Genomic DNA, 19,699 nt, shown 5'->3' on the forward strand with positions numbered 1-19,699 from the left:
GCGCACGCGAGTTAACTTTGGCTTGCGAGGTGCACTTAGTCGAGAGAGAGAGAGAGAGAGAGAGAGAGAAAGGAGGGCTGTGTGTTGTGATTGATCCTGCAATTTATGTTATAAAAAATATCGTTTTTAGTTTCATTTAAAAATAGAGGCAAACTGAATTCTAAGAAACAAAGGTTCAAACTAGATCTGATATTATTGATTTCTGCAATTTTTATTTAGGAGAACGTATAAAAATAGCAACATTTTATCTTAATAATTAACACGTTGAACGCCGCATAATTTCATAGAGCAAAATACACAAAATGGAAAAAATATAATATTAAATCATTTGATTGAATTGCATTATTATTATTGCACGCTGATCTTGCTCAATGTCACCTCATTCGGTAGCATTGCTTATAATACAGAAATGTTGTGATCTTCGTTTAATTGAATGGACTATAGTAATTCGACTTGGTTGTGGGTCACCGGTGACCTCCGTGGCATTCAATATGTTAATTAAACATTTCAACATCAACTACCAAGTACAAATTTTACAAGTTACCTGATGAATAACGACATTCACGTGTATAAGCCCGAGTCAGTATATGTTAAGAAGAGTCGAATATCGTTCGTGCTAGTTTCTTGCACTGATCCGCGAAACATGTGCATAACCACTCCTCAGTGAACAACCTTCGTATGTACATAAACGAATGAATTGCTGTTTTTTTTACATACCATTAAGCTTTGTTAGCTTTTTTATTACATTTCTGGAGACTTAATATATTTACGTATGTTTAGAAATTATTTGGATTAGCTCCTTTCAAACTAACATTGTATTACACTAGAACCTCCGTATCCGTCAAAATGACGGTTTTCAATTTTCTTATTTCGCAGTTACTGATATCTTAACCCTTTGAACTCTGTAGGCTCCAGTATTGCACCAGTTATAATATTAAATATTTTAATGAATCTTAAAGAAACTGTCCTAAAATTATTAGATTTTCCATAAATCGAAATTTTGTACTGAGAAGGAAAATAAAAGATCGAAGAAATGTTATAGCATTTCTCATTTTCGCTAGGAATACTATAAAAATTAGTTGCAGTTACTGATCAATTACAAAACAACCTGGAGTGCTAAGGGTTAAAAGTATTAAACAGCCGAAATGATTTTAAGAATAAAATGTTTCGTTACAATACTATAATAAATATACGAAGAAACCGAAAATAATCTATTGTTACCATTTTCTCAAGGATTTCATATTAATCATATTAAACGCTTGGTAGTTCTAGTGTTAATATCGATGTCGCTCAATATGAATGAATATGAAGTCTTTTAGAATACGAGGAAAATGAGCAAACCCAATCTCGGTCGCTGGGGGATTAATTAATTCTTTGCCATATTATATTGAATCACATTTGCGATGAATGAATTTTAATTTAAATTTAGTACATATGAATTTTATTTAATTTATATACATACACACATTGAGAGAAAATATGCTACTGTGAATATTTAATTCACTATACTAAACACATGAACTAGTTGTTGCTAATGAACAATACAATAAATTTGTAATTTGTTTTTCTGTAAGGAGATTATTAACAATAAAGAAACTTTTGCAACTATTATCCTGAAATAAATCATAAGAAACGGGGTTATCCTGTTTGCAGTGACTTAGCGCTGATCCAATTTTTAGATATGCAGGAGTCTTTGTGAATACTCAAATGTATCGGGTACTCGAAGGTTCGATTCGGATTGGTAAAATCGAGCGAGTTGAAGGCGAGTACTATTCTCCAACAAAGTTTGGTATCTTGTTTCTCGAACTGATGGGACAAGTGCGGCAAGGGGAAACGCCCACCCACGCTGAATGTTGACACCTCGGTTTCGACCGCTTTTGTTATTGGCTAATTCGCGTAAACGAAGATCGCAAATAAAACAGAATATTACAAAGTGAGATAGAAACACGACCGAAAAAAGCTGAACAGCGCAATAGCGCTTTCTGAATGGGATGCGAAAAGATCCAAGTGGCGCGATTCTGTTCCACCTATTTTTAAAATAACCAGTCGAATAACTGATTACAAAATGAAAGTAAACATTTCAGTTTAATTTAGCTTCCTTTTACGCAATATCTTTAATTATTTCTAACATTCCACTGTTGAACTAATTAATTACGTCACACATGAACCATTTCGTGCCGAAAACTTTTCGCGTACAGTTAGTAGCTTTACCCGTTTAATAGAAGATGTCGTACAGTTGTGGCACAGCTGCAAGAACGTATTTCCATTTTACATTGAAATTCCTAAAACTGTGGCTTTAAAAGAACTGCATAAAATGCTACTAAACAATGACATTAGAAATGAAGGGAGGAGGAAATTCTTACTGGTATACCCTTTTTATTTATTTCCATATATATTTAATAGTTTTATCGGAAAGTGTACTTTCCTTTCTCTTTATATGGTTGTATAAAACAAAACGTAAAGTGATGGTCATCTCTCCTCTAACTACCTATCTTTGCACACCAGTTGCAAAATTAAATATTTAAAATAATATCTGGGAAAACTCTATAAGTCTTTAGAAGTTCAAGAGAATCACTTTAAACACTTAATTAAATTTTACTCAATTTAGAATGTTTTTGACTCCTCTATGTTGTATTTACCATTTCAATATAAAACTGTTGCATAAACAACTTCTCAAATTCTCTTCCACACTTCATTATAATGAAGTGAAATATGTCGGATGGTGATACGTATTTGCTTTGGGTTCAGATAATGTAATTTGCAACATTTCTGTTTAGCTTATATGCCATGTATACGGTTGTTCAATCTCTTTTATGTTGTTGTCCCAAAAAATATTATTAAATATTTCTATCACTACTACAATATTAGTATTACTTTAATATAATAATTTACAAATACTTATATCTTGGTCCTATAACATTTTTAGTAATTTAGTTCGTAATATGATTAATTACTCTTTTCATCTAAACTTTCATCTTCATTTGAGCTATCTTCTGAATGCGATTCACAAGTTGCAATGTCGTCCTGCCTGAGTAATTACTTTCCATATTTCTTCTGTTAGTTCTTTTTCTCAAGATTTTTCCGGAACCTTCCTTGCGTACTTTATTGCTCTTCTCTTGTTTTGTGATAGTTAAAATCGTAAGTTCAACTTTGTTTAAAGTAAATTAAATATTTTTCTGTTCCAGTTTCCCTTACTTGCACCGACCCAATCCTACAGCATTACAAAGCTATTTTGCGAAAAGTAATGACACGTTATACGTGTTCTTAGTTTACAAACTTCTTTGACTTTTTATAAAATTACATACGTTCGTAAAAGTCGGTATTTGAGTTAACGTTTAATACAGAATCCTTTGATATTACTAAAACTTTTTTAGTTACAAGCAGCAAAAGTCAACTGTTTCTTTAAAAAAAAATCATTATGCGAAAAAATATATGCACTCGAGTGTAGATGTTAATGTAAAGGAAAATGGCGTTTCATGTTCGAAACTTTGAAGTATTATTTTTAAAAATACTGTACGCGACAGTGTACATTTTAACTCCTTGCCCTACAATATCGTGTTAGACTCATGGTGAAGACTTTAAATAGAATTTAACAGATACGCATGTCACTTAATCTTCCAAGTACGAATCGAATATTGTTTTTCTATTATTAATTGTAATGCTTCTGAGGAAACGTAGAAATAGAATAAGTGTAGAATATTTCTCTTGTTCTAATGAATTATGAAGAATAAAATATTTCTGTTGAGCGTGATTGGGAAAGAAATCATAGGGCAAGACCTTAATTACATTAAGTAACGTTTTTAATTTTCAAAATTTTCTAACACGTTATAAATATTATGTTGAAACGCGCGGAATTGTTAATCTTATGAAGTACATATTATTGTTACAAATGTTCTGCCTATTAGACAAGATTTTCACAAACCGCAGCACGTAGACGTTTCTCCTTGCTTTTTAAATGCATACTGGACTTTTTCTAGAAGATATCGTTTAACACACTTGTCTTTCGTTGAAAACCGATACAAAATCAGTAACATTTCTGTTTTCCCAGAAGAGCTTCAACTGAGTCATCTCTTTGAAAGAATCTTTGACTGGTTAAAGTATACATACAGTACGCATGCCATGTGTGTAGCGACTACCCACGATCTAAAAAGACGGAGGGGAAATGGACTGGGTCGTACCCTTCACCTCAGTCCTTTAACCGTTTGAGTCCCAAGCGGCGCGATCGCGCTTTTCCGTTACACTGCCTAAAAGTGCCAGTCTTTCGATTCGTAGAATCACGTGCAGCTTATTTATTTCTTTTCCTTCTAATTATTCATTTTTATTTCTGTTATTTTTGTTATATTATGCTTAGAAGTGGAAAAATGTAACGATCGTCCTATTTGAAATTTATTTTTGTAAAAACAGAAAAGCGTCATTCAGTTTCTAAATTGAATCGAAAGAAGCGCGATCGCGCCACTTGGCATTTTTCGATTGAGTTTTTGCAAAAACCGGTGGGACTCGAATGGTTAAAGAAACATAGCAGTCAGGCTTCTATGATTCAAGGATCCATGAATATAAAAAGCGTTAGAATTGATATCCGACGCCAATATACGTCACTTCGTCGTATTCTGTTCCTTCTTTCTTCGTCACACAACTCGGGCAATAACAACAGTGTATCACACCCAAGGCATCACTGTTGTTCTATAGCTATTGACGCAATCTTTTGAGTGAAAGAGTTCCCTTGCCCATATAAGCATTTACCTTGTAGCCAGTCAAGACAGGTGCTGCATGCTTGCTGTAAACAGCATTAGAAAAATATAGAAACTTTATCTTAGAAAAATTTTCAAGTATCTATTCCAATAATTTAAAAGATGCGATGATTTTTCGTTTGAATATGAGATCTCGCGGTGAATGATATTCTGAATAACTGAAGTCTTCGACGTGGAAATATAAATTTATACCATTGTTTCTATCTTAATATTGAACACCAATACCTAGTAGAAAATAAATGATTTGTTAACTACTATTTGGTACCTCCTGTTTAAGGCAGTCATAATTAAAGATTGATAAGCTTTCGAAAATAACTGTTTAAACTGTTATACAGTGAACGTTAGATAATTACAACATCGGATACCTTTTTATAAATTAATTACAACAGCGTCATTTCCACAGGTTCCTTCTAACACACAATAGCACTCGACGAGCAGACGGCATTAAATAGTATAACATGATCCGATTACTGTCAAACTCGACGATTACAACGTCTTGTCTTTTCTATTCGCAGTCCTTTTCTATATCTGAAGCTTCAATCGATTATTATTAGACAGCGGGTCCTTATGCAAATTCAAAATTTTAAGAATATAATTAGAAAAATAGGATCACTGTGGAAAATGATTATTCTTAACAAATACTATAGAGAGCACTAAACTTTTGATATTTTATAGATTTTTTCGCTTTTCGTGAATTCTATGCAATTTTGCATTTCCAGATTTTCCATAAACGCATAAAAATCCGCAGTCTACTTATTATGCAAGTAAGTATAGTCGTGATTCTATAACGTTTGGTGTCATTTCAATCAGAAAAACATAACAAACCTGGTGAAAGATTCATTCATCAAAAGTCTACAAATAAAGAAGTTTGATTTTTGAGTTAAAAGTTGGAAGCTCATCGCGAGCCTTTAATTTTGCTGAATGCTTCGACTATCAGTCTTTCTTTTTCCTTCACTCGCGTTGTCCTTTTCCACTCTCTAAAATCTTCATTTCTTGAGGTCGAATCGATTCTACCTCTTCATAATTGCAACATTCGAGTTCTTATGAGTATTGAAATTATCCATGCTCACTGTACATCGGTTTCGACTGAAACAGTTATGGAGAACTGAAATAAAGGCATAATTATTATTAGGTATATCGGCTTCTGCATTTCATTCAGAACTGAAACGTAATGATTATACAACCGACACAATACTGACATAATATTGATTCTAAAGAATCGGAACCGAAACCGATATATTTAATAGAGTTGTGAAGCTATTTCGGTTCTTCATAACCGTTTTAAAAACCGGAACCGACATTACAATTTTGGTTGTAACGTTGTGCCTAAAAGAGTCTCGAAACTGATTTACATTGCACTATATTTATACTACAGGACGACTCTGAGCGCTCTTCGTCCCGCGACCCGATTGTTGTTCATGAACGTCTCAACCAATCATATACCAGAACTGAAAATTCGCTTGATGAGAGCGTGCGCCTTCGAATCCGACCACTCAGACAAGAGTGCCAAGTTTGGTGCAACGGACGGTAACTGGTTTCCGAACTTCGATTGTTATAGTGTAGCGAGGCAGTTTTATTTTCTATATACCTACGTACATTTTTTCGCGTCCCGCCAAGACCTTTGCGAGTCTGGCGACGGTCAGTTCACGCATCTGGCAGCCATATTCGTATGAGTCAGGATTTTTCCGGCCAACCATGCGGGCACTTTCACCGGAATTTTGGCGCCTTTTCTGCGCGCGTTTTCCTCCTGCGTTTTTGGTATCAGCGTGGCTTGCTTTCTGTCCTTGTCTAAGGACAGGAGGATATAACTCGGAAGACCGGCGGGACGAGACACAGTCGAACTCAACATCGGCAAGACGCTACGCTGCCCGAACGCAAGTCACCCCCTTAGCTGCATATTACACTAGGCTCCGTACGCACGGAGAGAGGATAGTTCCTTCCTCGACGCGATTAAAACTTAATAGTATTTCGTTGTAGGATACATTAACTGTATGAGTGCCACGGGTCTTTCCAAAAAACCTGTTAAAAAATACAAGACGCGATCGCGTTTCCTTTGTTTCGACTCAGAAACTGAAATACACTTTCCTGTTTTCACATAAGAATAATTCTAAATAGTGTGATTGTTCTATTTTTATATTTCTGAGCAGGCAATAACAAAAATAAAAATAAATAATGTGAAGGAAAACGAATAAATAAGCTTAATCTGATTCTACGAACCGATAGGCTGGCACTTTTAAGGAGTATAACGGAGAAGCGTGATTGCGCTGCATGGTACTCAAACGGTTAAAACATATGTACGCTCCTAGATAAAAAGACAGTAAAGTAGGCAGAATGCGTAGATTATTAGATCAGTATTCTTGGGCGTGGCTGTACGTATAATCTATTGAATGCCATTACCGACACACAATGTTCCGAAAAGATACAGACGAGAATATAAATATTGTGCTGTCGCAAGACGGAGAAAATGATAGCATAAGTCGAATGTCTACGCTTTATAGTCGTACAGAAGCTGTTGGAAACGTAATATTTCTGTGAAATTCAGTCAGTCATGTCTGTATTAACGCAGTAAACAAATAAATTTGTAAAAATGGTTCGCGGAGAAAAATTAATTCCAGTTGAAATACACGCGATATTAAAATTAAAGGTAGATCATTTTTCTGTGGCAAAAATAGGCAAGATAGTTAATTGCAGTTGTAAAGTAATAATGAATTGGTTTTTACGGTAAGACGGAAATAAAAGTTATGAAAAGAACGTTAAATAATAAAATGTTTATTAAAGTGATGAACAAATTAACACATACGCGACACGAGTTGCTGGAAATAAATGCATATTTCAACATAATAACGCGGTAGAACGCACTGCAAAAGCAGTGAAACAGTACATTATAAATAAAAATGTTCGGGTTTTAGGACTGCCAGACAAGTCTTCGGATTTAAATACCATAGAAAATTGTTGGGGAAACTTAACAAGGTCCTTATGCAAAAAGGGGAAAGAATTCGTACTTATTGATGAGTTTAAAAAATTCACTGTGGAGAAGTGGTAGAAATTAAGCTAAAGATGTATTAAAACAATATATAAATCTTTGCCTCTAAGAATAGTTGCTATTATTAAATACAAAGGGAGTCGTCTTAAGTATTAAACAATTATCAACTTCGTTTCTTTTATTTCCATTCATTGTCTTTCACGAAATATGCTATGCATCATTTTGACTTACTAAATATAATATTTCTATTTTTTTTAATAGCGCAAAATGTATTGCACAAAATTTACTTTATGTTTCTTATATTACTACATGATAAAAGCACTATGGAAGAATGTATATAAGAGTGATTTTGTATCATTTTTTGAATACAAAGAGATTTAATCATTTTTAGAGTATATTACCATTTTATTCTGGAGTATATGTACTTAGAGTTAATCCGTTCTAAGCCGTCACATTAGCATTAACGGTATGATTTAATCACAAGGAAATGCGACTTTTATATTTTAGAATTATTTCTTCTTTAGTGTCTGCATCTGTTTGAAATAAACTGTTTATTATCATTCGATCTTCCTCACCGCGAGGCGGTGTTTATCGTCTGATCGAAACATTCAAGTGTCTTGAGGCAATCCATAAGAACGGAATGGAGAAATTTGCTGATATTTCTTTGTGTTCCTTGTGTACAAGCATCACAAGTATGTAAGTAGTATTTATTGATTTATTGTTATCCACTGCACTTTTGTAGCGCAATTTGCGCAGGAACGTAGAGAATGAAGAAATCCGCTTGCATTGCGACTAACCGAATTTGGACAGATACTCGTTAAATTAAACTAATTGTTTATTCTAGTTTGTTTACCTAAGTGGAAGATCTGCGCAGTGGTGACCCAAGTGTAGCGCTTCGTCGCACTGCGGGCAGGTCATTCAAGACAATAACAATTTATAACTTCGGCAATTATCAGTATATTCCCACATGATATTTATAGGGTATAAAGAAGATTATTCATAGATACTATAAAAGGATTCTCGTGACCGTTTGTAATTACTTCGTGTGACACGATCAGTAGCTATACTGTCAATGATACAATGGCTTGCATATAAACTTCTCGCCAATTTTTAACTTGTTATGCCCGTTTTATATTTATTTCGTAAAGGTTTATAAATGAATTTAGAGACAATTTTTTCTTCTTAGAACACAGGCAGTTTTCGAATGTTTTACGTTATGATATCTTTTTTTAAATATGTCGTAAATATATGCGTACACGTATATCTATCTACATAAAATGTTTATCTATATACTTACTTACATCTTCCAGTTTTAAGATATTTATCACAATAATTTTCTTATCTCTCGCTCTGTAAACTGATGTTACTTTTTAGATTTTAATTTAGAAAATTGCAGAGTATGCGCATCGAATTGATCGTATCTTATAGTCTGCATTACCTCTTAAATACCGTTCATTATACATAAATTATGTACATTAAAAGGACGAAGGTTGCCGTGCTGAACAGTTCGTAACGGAACAATGCCTTTGAAATTTTTTGAAAAATAGACTTTTCAATGAAATTTCAACTGTACATTCTAGAATATATTAGTTGCTGGTACAGAATAAACTTATTGTAAACACAACACTTACACATGACACTAAACTGTAATTGAGATTTCTACTGGCTGCATTATTTTATTAGTAATTACTGACTATGAATTAATTACATCAATTATTTACCTTAATCAGCTCTATCGTGTACACTCATCACAAATAACCTTATTACTTTCCACTTTCACTTCCTTGCATACATATGTATAGGCTATTTTACGCTAAATTGATCACTTTGTATGCGATGAATGGGATTTTAATTAAACTGAAATATGTTACCAATCATTTGGAAATGTAGGAGAAAGCATTTAAGCAATGTAGACCATCAAAAGTGGCAGCTTTCATATTTTAGTGTCATCGAAGAACTCTCAGCGTTGTAATTATTAACACTAGAACTACCAATGAACCAAAATGACCCATTCTTTATTTCTTTTTTCGCAATTACTAAACAGACACAAACGGTTCTTTGTGAAATTATTAACGCTAGAACTACCGCACCCATCAAACTGATGGGTCTCAGCTTTCTTATTTCGCAATTATTACATCTTGAAACTGTTAAATATCTGAAATGATTTAAAAAATTAATTTGCTTGAATACTAGCAATATAACTCAACTCTAAAATATAAATCAGTGGAAATCTGAACAGATCCAATTTCTATCGTTTCTGTAAAAAAAATAAGAGGTCAATTTAATTGTCCGATAGTTCTAGTGTTAAACCTGATTCGCACTAGCAGTCAACAGTACGGTTAGATCATGTCAAATCATAATGGTCATTGCAAATGTGCAATGAGCAATTATTACATTTAATGACATATTATTCAACGAAAGCATTTACAGTTGATAATATGCTCAAATTAAATTAAAATTTATTGATCGTCGGATCGGTTTGCTACCGCCACTTCTGATCTTATTTGATTTAATCAGCAACCGTGAAAGACTGATGGTAAAAAAGATTATGGGTAACGAGTACTTAATTAAATTTGCTGGGGAAAATAGTAAATTGTATAATTTTAGTCACAAAAAATATTGACTCGTCGCATCGAAAGAATCACTTTCTATCGTAATACAATCTCCTCCTCATTCATAATTAACGCGCTTTTTATTGAATTATATTTTGAAAATAGGTATTTATACGTATATTTACAGGATTTGATTATCTTTGATCGTTGAATGTGAATGCCTCCGCAAAATCCTCAATCGTGATTGATCGCTAGTGTGAATCGAGGCTTAGTCGTGGAGAAATGCTTTTTTTAAAATAATTTTTTTCTTAATGGGTATCTTTATTCAGGGTCACCGATCTTAAATGATTTGCACAATATAAAATTGTTAGGCTGTTTATAAGTTAAGTTATATTATTTTGTACATATATCTATTTACGTTTAAAGACGATATACTGCAATTCTCATGCAATTTTCTATATTATGCATTAAATTACTCTGTGTTTTCTGACGTATGATCAGTTATGTTGTTGTATTTATTTGGAATGAATAGATCGAAAATAATCTTAATCTATATAAACTTGATTATCCTATAAACTAGAATGAAGTAAAAAAATGTTGTTAACAATATGACAGTCATATGTAGCAAGATTTCAGTTTGGACTTTCGTTACACAATAAAGAAAAAAAATTTCCTTTGTAGTCATAATTCTAATTCACAATGTAGCTATCTTTACATACGTTAAGATTATTGTTAATTCTGTTTTCTTAAATAAATACGACATAAATCACGGTATGAACGTGCGTTAGAAAAGATAGTACAGTTTAATAAATAATAAAGACAGTTACATACAAATGATAGTACTACATTTTGAAATATTAGTAAACACGAAAAAAAATTGTAAGACTCCTAATTTACAATAAACTAAAAATTTGGTTGTTTTGTTTATGTATCACTTGAAATTGCGGAGTCTCGAATGGGAACTCTTCTGTTAAGTTATTTTACGAAATTTTATACTTTTATGTTACAAATTTAACCATCAGCTTGCATTTTTTTTATTTTAAGAGAATAGTGTGTACATGCTTAAAAATATTTTCTATTTAAATTGCATTTTTTTTTAAATTTACAGTGATTATACAGTCCCTGATCAAAAAATCAGGGTCATCATTGATGTTATCTCTGAGAAGATCAGCAAAGACCAGCAATCTGAATCTTTTCTCCTTGTTTTCCCATATTATTTGTTTACAATTCACGCTTAACTTCTTTGCTTAACTTTTGGCCTTAACACTACGACGAAGAAATTATTATTAAATTACCTTTTGGACCTTCAACACTATCAGTTCCATAAGAATTTTGTTATCGGGGACTCTGGAATTGAGGAAGGAATATGTTAATATAGAGATCGCGTAGACGAAGAGGAACAGGCACTCCTGTCTACGTACGAAGTACAAAGATTGATCGATCGCTCTTCTCTTTTAATTCGGGAAACACAAATGCTTTTCATGCTACAAACGATGTTACTAAAGTCGCACAATTACCTGTATGTTGCACTTTTACCGCTTTTACAGACTCGCATGGGTGCTTTATATTTGTCGCCAACATCGTTGTAGTTGTTTTAACCATTTGAATAACATGCAGCTCGATTGCGTCCTGTGGTGTGTACTTTTCATTTGAATTTTTGAAAGAGTGGTAGAATTAAAACGATTCAACATCCACTGATAACCAACAAACTTTTTTCCGTTATAATTCTATTTATTTTTAAAAAGCGTCGATTTGCAACTTCTTTCATTATAAATATATAGAGATTTGTTATTCTGTGTTATATCATTTATCTATTTGGTAGGGTTAAATCTGTAAATAGGTAGATGGGTCGATTGAAAAGATCTTGGAATAGACTGAAGAAACAACATGCATTGTTTTCATGTTTGAACCGTCTGAGTTGGCAACCAATTTAAACACTTGGCAGAGTCTCGCGTGAAGAATTTTACCTTCAGCTATTTTACAAAGGTATAGGAATATAATTTTGTTTATGAATCATTCTGTGTAGAGAGATACATTTTAAACTAATCTGGAATATGTAATGCGACAAGACTATCGACGTATATGACACGTCGTGTTATTGGCAATTTTTTAACAAAAACATCTCGACGTGCGTGGCGAGTAATTCCACCGTAAAAGGTTCAAAGAATTACCTTGGGCGTTAATACACTTAGATTAACGATATTTCAAATGGTATGTGAAATCAATGTGCGGATGTGGAAAGAGAGAGGAAGGAAGGAAGGAAGGAAGGGTGTGTTTTCAAGCAGGGCCAGCCAATGGACTCATCGATAAAATTGACTAGCAGACTCCCTGTGCTAGAGGTGGGAATATCCGATAATTGGTTAAAAAAGGTGTACAGGGTGTTCACTGAGTTACTAACTAAATTTTTATCACAATAAGAATACAAAAAAGCAAAAGAGAAAAAGGTTCTTTGCTGTTTTTTATAAGCTTCTATTATACTATTAGTACTTGGATATATTTTTATGTCATATGAAAGTTTATGCCCAGACAAATTTAAGTGTATTCGATAAAAAGTTTTCAAAGTTATAGACGTTAAGGATGAAAGAAATAGTTCGAATATTTCCTATTATAGTACTCATTCATACTTTTTATTAATGTAGGTAGCTGCATAGCATGTTTGATGAAATTATCATGCACGAGAATACATTTTTGAGCTTATAAATTATATTTTAGTCTTATTATTATTAAAACTCGGCTTACAAATGTCTTTTATATATATAGCTACGTGCAGAATACAATATACCGTATGCCGTGTAAATTATCTTTTTGTAGTCGTTATATATGATCTATGTAACTTATAGACCTCAAGAATGTACTGAAAGAGGTGCTAATGTGACTGTTAGGTTTTATATTTTTTCTAAAATCTGATACACTTTAAATGATTTCGAAAAAATATAGCTAAACAATGCATTACCGTTACCTGTGACGAAAGATGCAAATGAAAGAAAAATAATTTAATCGAATTTATTACAGATTTTGTAAATAAGTCATTTTTTGTTAGCTTTAAAAAAATAAGGTTAATATGACCTTTATGACCCTTTTATATGTAAGTATGACCCGTAATATAAATCATAGAAACCATTTTAAGTAATATTACAAGCATAAAAGTAGATAAATCAAAAGAACATTTTTGTTTATATATAAAAATCTTGCAATATTCTTCTGTTCCTATGATATGCACTCAGTATGTGGCGATGAGGAAGTATGGATGCATATGAGGTACTGAATTTATATTTTTCTGTATTGTAAACTGAAAAAATGTTAATATAAGAATAAATTTTTTCGAGTCCTTATTACTGTCTGTTATGGGGGAGGGGCAATATATATGGGCACCCCTAGTTTGGAAAACTTTATATTTAAACATATAAATTGCGTAAAACATATAAATTAAATATAAAAACGTTTATATTTAAACATTAATAAAAATATTGATTTTACGAACCTTTTATCAAATATATTTCAGCACATATATCTCTTGAACTTACAACTTTGATCTACCTGTTGTATTAATTATGCTCCTTATTAACAGTAATAAGGCAGTATTTGATAGAAACTTAAGTAAAGTTATCGAAAAGCTACTCACTGATTTGAATAATTTTTGGATATCTTGTAGAAATCAGTATTTTGAACATCTATACATATAACTGTTTTCATAGTATAATATTCCTTATAATATAACAGTTTTTCGAAAATATGTTAAAGACTAAGTATTTTATGTACAGGAAGCTGTTTTTTAAAAACATCAATTTCTACAATACATATATCAATTGTATGAAAATCAACTTTACTTTCCAAATTCTGCAGTATTATGTTATTTTTAAGCTGCGAAATAAATGTAATGAATTTCTATGAAAAATTCTCCACGAAACGCAAACTGAACGATATAGATCATAATGAAATTTAAAATATTAATAACCTGTTGTATAATTGTTACCACATTTAATTAAAATATGGTAATTTTGATCAAAAAAGGATTCTGCACTCGTTTATGATGACCAGTACTAATATTCGCAGTTTCCTAAATATTCAAAAGATAGAAAATTCAATTCACGAACTTTCCCCACTTGGAAAAGTCAGGCACTGGAGGGATTCGAATCCTCGATCTCCTGTTTACTAGACAGGCGCTTTAACCAACTAAGCCACAGCGCCGTTGGAAATGTCTTGCTTTTTGAACGTATAATTTTATAAGAAAAAGTTTAAAGACCACGTAGATACATTTATTTGTTGCTAAACCGGGTAAAAATTTCATTATCAAATAAAGAACATGAGAGCATAGGATGTTCTAACTCCTGAGAATACTTATCGCGTTTAGGTAGCTACGCAATTTATATTTGAAAACTCTAAGCAAAAACGCTGAAAATTCCTTTGAATCTTATCATAAAATGTCCACATTCACTGAGAATTTATTATCCGTCGTTCGTTATGTGTGACACGTGCTTTCCGCATTCTCGAATTAAAGATTGACACGTTAGCAGTTACTGGGGAAATTGCTTAAGTGGGACCGTTGTAAAAACAGTTAGTAACCCATGTGCGACAAAGATAGGACGTTCTTAAGAATTCAACGGCACGGAGTTAAAAGATTCAAGCGAACTGTTGATTAGTGGAATGCCCGGAAACGCGAAATCAGTGTGTATTAATAACAAATTGTTCGAGCAAAGGATTTGGCACAGTTTAATTGATAGTTATCTTACAATCCACTACTTTATGATCTAACAGCTTCTTTTACACGCATTTTTGGTATTGGCTGAAACAGGCACATGTATAAATCGATAAAGCGCTACGAAGACCTACGAAAATGACAAAGGTAGGAACAGGCGGAGCCAACGAAGTATCTCTCTTGCTCTTGAGCTGTTCCTCTAGTTAACTGATTATCGACGCGTCGTAGACAGCGTCACATAGGCCTTCTATAAATAGAAACGCGTTATCACAGACTACTATTAAAAATTTGGAATTATGTCCAAGGAAAGCACGTACATCATATATATCATAAGGATGTATATTTTCTTATTGTATCTCTCAATGTTTTTCAATTACATCATATTATCGATACACATGGTTGCGCAGTTTATAGATGGGAAGATTTAATAAATTATTATTATGCGACAATTAAATATGTGTAACTATAATTATGATCATATTAATATAAATATTCATCATTGATTTATTACAAGGGAATTTCAAAACTACTGTTGAGAACTGTAAGTTTTAAGACCTGAATTCCTAATGCTAATTATGCATCATGAACTTTCATTGCTTTCTGACCTGATGTTCAGCAGGCAGTAGAGGAACGGGTGGTGATATGATTTTCTACCGGTCCCCTCATTATCGTAAAGACATTGACGATTAACGATATTTTTATTTGTATATATTAGATTTATCTTTACCAGTTTTATGCAAAAATTTCAAGCAGTTTAAGTTACAAGTTCGATTTTAGAAAGAAATATAACCGTAAGGGAGAATGGTATATACGATTATGTGTAACCAATCAAACTAATATTTAGCAAGGAATCATCGGAATTAATAAGACAGGAATATAAGTTAAAGCACTTAATATGAACGATTTCGTATGAAATCGAAAATACGAAAACGTATGCAGCGTCTTATTAGGAAGAAAATCATCAAAAACTATCTATATTTGTTATACCACGCTGAAAAACGTTATTAAACTAGTTATTCTTTATTTGCAAATAAGATGCTTCAAGAAAATACTTTACATTGGCTACAGACTACCATTCACAATATACCTAAAGTACCTGAAAATTTATTAAATTGTTTCATTGTAGAATCAGATCTAATTATAGTACCTATAATATAAAAAAGTATTCTGATAATACAACATTGTTTTTTGTTTAATAAGTTTGAAAAAATGTTAAATTTGGGTTTCAATTTATGTAGATCGAAAATTAATTATTTTAAAAGTTATCATTTCTTTCTAAAATTCCTATTATCCCGAAAATATGGAAATATGTAGGTAGGTACTATTTTCCAAATCTCATTTGTACTTCGACTTCTGGTATACTCTGTATACAAAATAACGTCATCTAGAACATCATATTTTTTACCCTTTGCGCTCAGAAGTCCTCTTTGATAGGACATTCCGAGTGAAATATTGAAATCTCTCCTAACATATTAAAAATAGGACATTTCGACCGAAATATTGAAATCTCTCTTAATACCGAATTTAATACCGAAATTTTGTTTACCGCGTGTATCTTTATTTTTGTACACTATTTCAAACTCCGGAATATAAATTATACTTAACTACATAGCAAGTTCCAGTTATATTACATTCGTAAATAATTTGCAGTTAATATTTACGTCATTACATTACTTATTAAGAAACTAATAACTTATTGAAATATTTTGAATTATTCATGTTCTACCTTCGTAGTCGGGTTCGCAGCTCTTGATTTCTGTATTTCATACGCGTCATAGATATAACGTTACATCATGGTAGAGTATTTCTTGAGATATTTATGAGATGTATTTATTCTCTATAACAGAGTATTGAAACGTTTAAGGATATATTCGTTTAGGTATTTCAGTAGAAAGTGGTGTTATACTGAGGAATTTACATGCCGGATGGAGTAAGCGGTTTGAAACTTCAAAAGGGGAAGTTTATCTTTTCTTCCAATTTGTATATGCGTAAACCTGCTTCAGGTTTAAATTTCGTACGTGTACTTCTATATAAAAATGTGCATATCATGCATTGGTGGAAAGTTGGCACCCAGGACGGCAACGCCGGAAGAAGGTGTCTGGTTCTATTTGATTAAAGCACTGATTAATTACTTAGTGCTAGGGTCGATATTTCGATTCTCACATTGCGTGCCAAAAATACGAAGAGTCGCCATTTCAATGGCAATGTGATTATGTGCTGTGTTAAAAAAAATTGAATTAATAAAGCCTTCCAGTTTCTTGGATAACTTAATGTTGTTTATATTTTGGCATATACTCATCAAATTTGCACTGAAATGGTTAATTACACTGTGGCTGTATAGACAAATAATGCATTACTCAAAAATGCATGTGAGAAGAGACGTGCCTGTTTCCGCTATGATCAATTACACCCGCATTCCTTTCTGATGCCTGTTTTGTATCAATGCGTCTTACATAATTTGCGTGCAACTTGTATGATTTCTCTAATACGACTTCATGTACCGAAAGCTATAGTCATAGAAAATCTGTAAGGCAGGCCTATATATATATTCAACCACTTGCCCGTACGGGCAGCCTGCGGATTGCCGGGCGCAATTCTGCCCGCCCCTGAATGTTACATATAGGTACCACGAACATTTGAAATTACCGGTGTAAACTCCAAATAACCGACTTTTTATTAAAATTACAGTACTCTGCATTGAAGTTCGCTTATGTTGCGACCTTAGTTGCTAGAATTAATGTGCAATGAATGTACAACGTAAAGCTGAAGTGCTCTTTAGCACACGGCGTCCCGTTGTTTGACTGACTTGTTAATTCATAAAAAAAAATCTCGTCGTTGAGAAAAACAAATCGTCGTTGGGGGTGTCTTCAGCAAATTCCGGAAATCTTGGACCTGACCACTTTTCCTATTAGCGGTTCGACTGAATAAATTTGTCATTGGTCAAACGGGCTACGCGCATAAGTACATTATTTTGGCGCGTGAGTGACCATGCTCCTAACGAAAAGGGTCCTAGCTGTTCGTTTGAAACTTCCCTGCACGTGTTAGATGACTTTACGAGAATCCATAGCCTATTCTTCTGGAAGAAATGGACATAAAGTCGCGAATACAAATAATGAAACAGTCCTTGTTGGTACAAGGATGCATGGAAATTTAACAGACTTTAGATAAGCTGTGACTCCTCGTATTACATTATAAAAATTAAAGAATCGTCTGGAAATCGCCGCTGCCCATGGTTTGACTCTCTAACAACCGAAAATCTAGAAAACGGCTTAAAGATAAATGATAATTGTACCACATAGAGGTCTTTATTTATGACTGACAGCTTAATGCTAATTATTATTATCAGTGCTTATCTTATTTCTTCCATTGAAAAGCTTGAATTTTACTTCAAAGCAGTTGTTCTTGACCCTATCTCTGATTTAGGAGAAAAATACGCATTCAGGAACGAAACGGTTAAGGCCCTAACACACGGACACTAACACTAGTATATTTCCCCCTCTTCGAGAACGTATACCCGTGGCTTTGCCTAAAGCTCTGCCCGTGGACATCCGAAGCTACCCTGACTTGCGAATAGGCTTGTTGAACAGGGTGTCTTCTTTATTACATAATGTTAAAATATTCCTTGAGAGACTGAATCTATCAAGAAATGTTTTCATGAATGTTTTACAAGTGCCTTGAGTTCAACGGCCTACCATGAGAGTCAATTCGTTATTGTAAGACATCAAAAACTATATTATGAATTCATGGGTTTCTGTAAAGTTAAATAAATCTAAATTCCTGGTTGACAATTACAAACAAAAACTGAATTTCTATTTTATGCTTTTTATGTTAATAATATTGCCGGTTTATTTAGGTATTTAACAACTTTCTTTGTTGTTGATTATCTAGTAGCATCTTTCTAGGATAAATGCTTACCACCACAAAAAAAAAAATGAATTCGGTATTTCCTTGAGAAGTTGAGCCATTTTAACGAATTGAATATTTTAACGTTAAACAACTAGCATAATAAAAATCGGAGAATGAATGAAACCAATTAAGCTGAGCAAAATTATTATTCTAAGTTTTGCGGCTTTGAATTTTCGATAAAAGTCAATACATATTTTATAACTTAAGAACTCTAAGAAGAGATAAGAAGTTCGATCGTTCTTTACAACGTACAGCCTAGTAACCGTTAACCAGTAACTCAAGTTTCTTTGACTTCGTAGAAACTAACGTATTTATAACATGCTTTATAATATTTCATAATAATAAGTGACCTGATATGGCGGATCGTTGATTTCATTTGGATAAAACATATTACTCAAGCAATTATACTGTTCCATCCATGAAATCTGTTCCATCACTCAACTTTCAAAAAAGTAATTAGCATAGTATGATGTATAAGCTTACACTAAACAACTTACACCAATGTCTTTTTGGTAAGTTTCCAGGATATTTCAATTATGTGGAGTAAAGAAAACACATTATACGTGGCAGCATGATTTCTACTGCTATTGTGTCTATTGTACTGCACAAAGGAACACTTACAGCTGTGAAATTATTTCATGCAGCATATTGATTACCTTCCACTCGTGTAGTTTGCAGTATTTCTGCTGCACCTCAAGGTCTGAACATTCGGAGAATTCACTTCCAATTAGATGCAGATTATGATATCCTTAATTTGTTTCTTGTCTGCAGTTATAGTTGTGAAATAATATCCATTTCCATATGGTATATGATT

At 32.9% G+C, this 19,699-nt stretch overlaps 1 long non-coding RNA gene and 1 other non-coding gene across 3 annotated transcripts in view; one reads left to right on the forward strand and one right to left on the reverse strand.

The window, feature by feature from the left end:
• The window catches only part of LOC143174269 (uncharacterized), a 316,575-nt gene that overhangs the window by 183,645 nt on the left and 113,231 nt on the right, over positions 1-19,699 (forward strand). The window lies entirely within an intron of this gene.
• Positions 14,398-14,471, reverse strand: TRNAT-AGU (transfer RNA threonine (anticodon AGU)). The gene has a single exon. It is a non-coding gene; the product is annotated as a tRNA-Thr (tRNA).

The sequence above is a fragment of the Nomia melanderi genome, chromosome 2 (assembly GCF_051020985.1).
Source record: "Nomia melanderi isolate GNS246 chromosome 2, iyNomMela1, whole genome shotgun sequence".
Lineage (NCBI taxonomy): Eukaryota > Metazoa > Arthropoda > Insecta > Hymenoptera > Halictidae > Nomia > Nomia melanderi.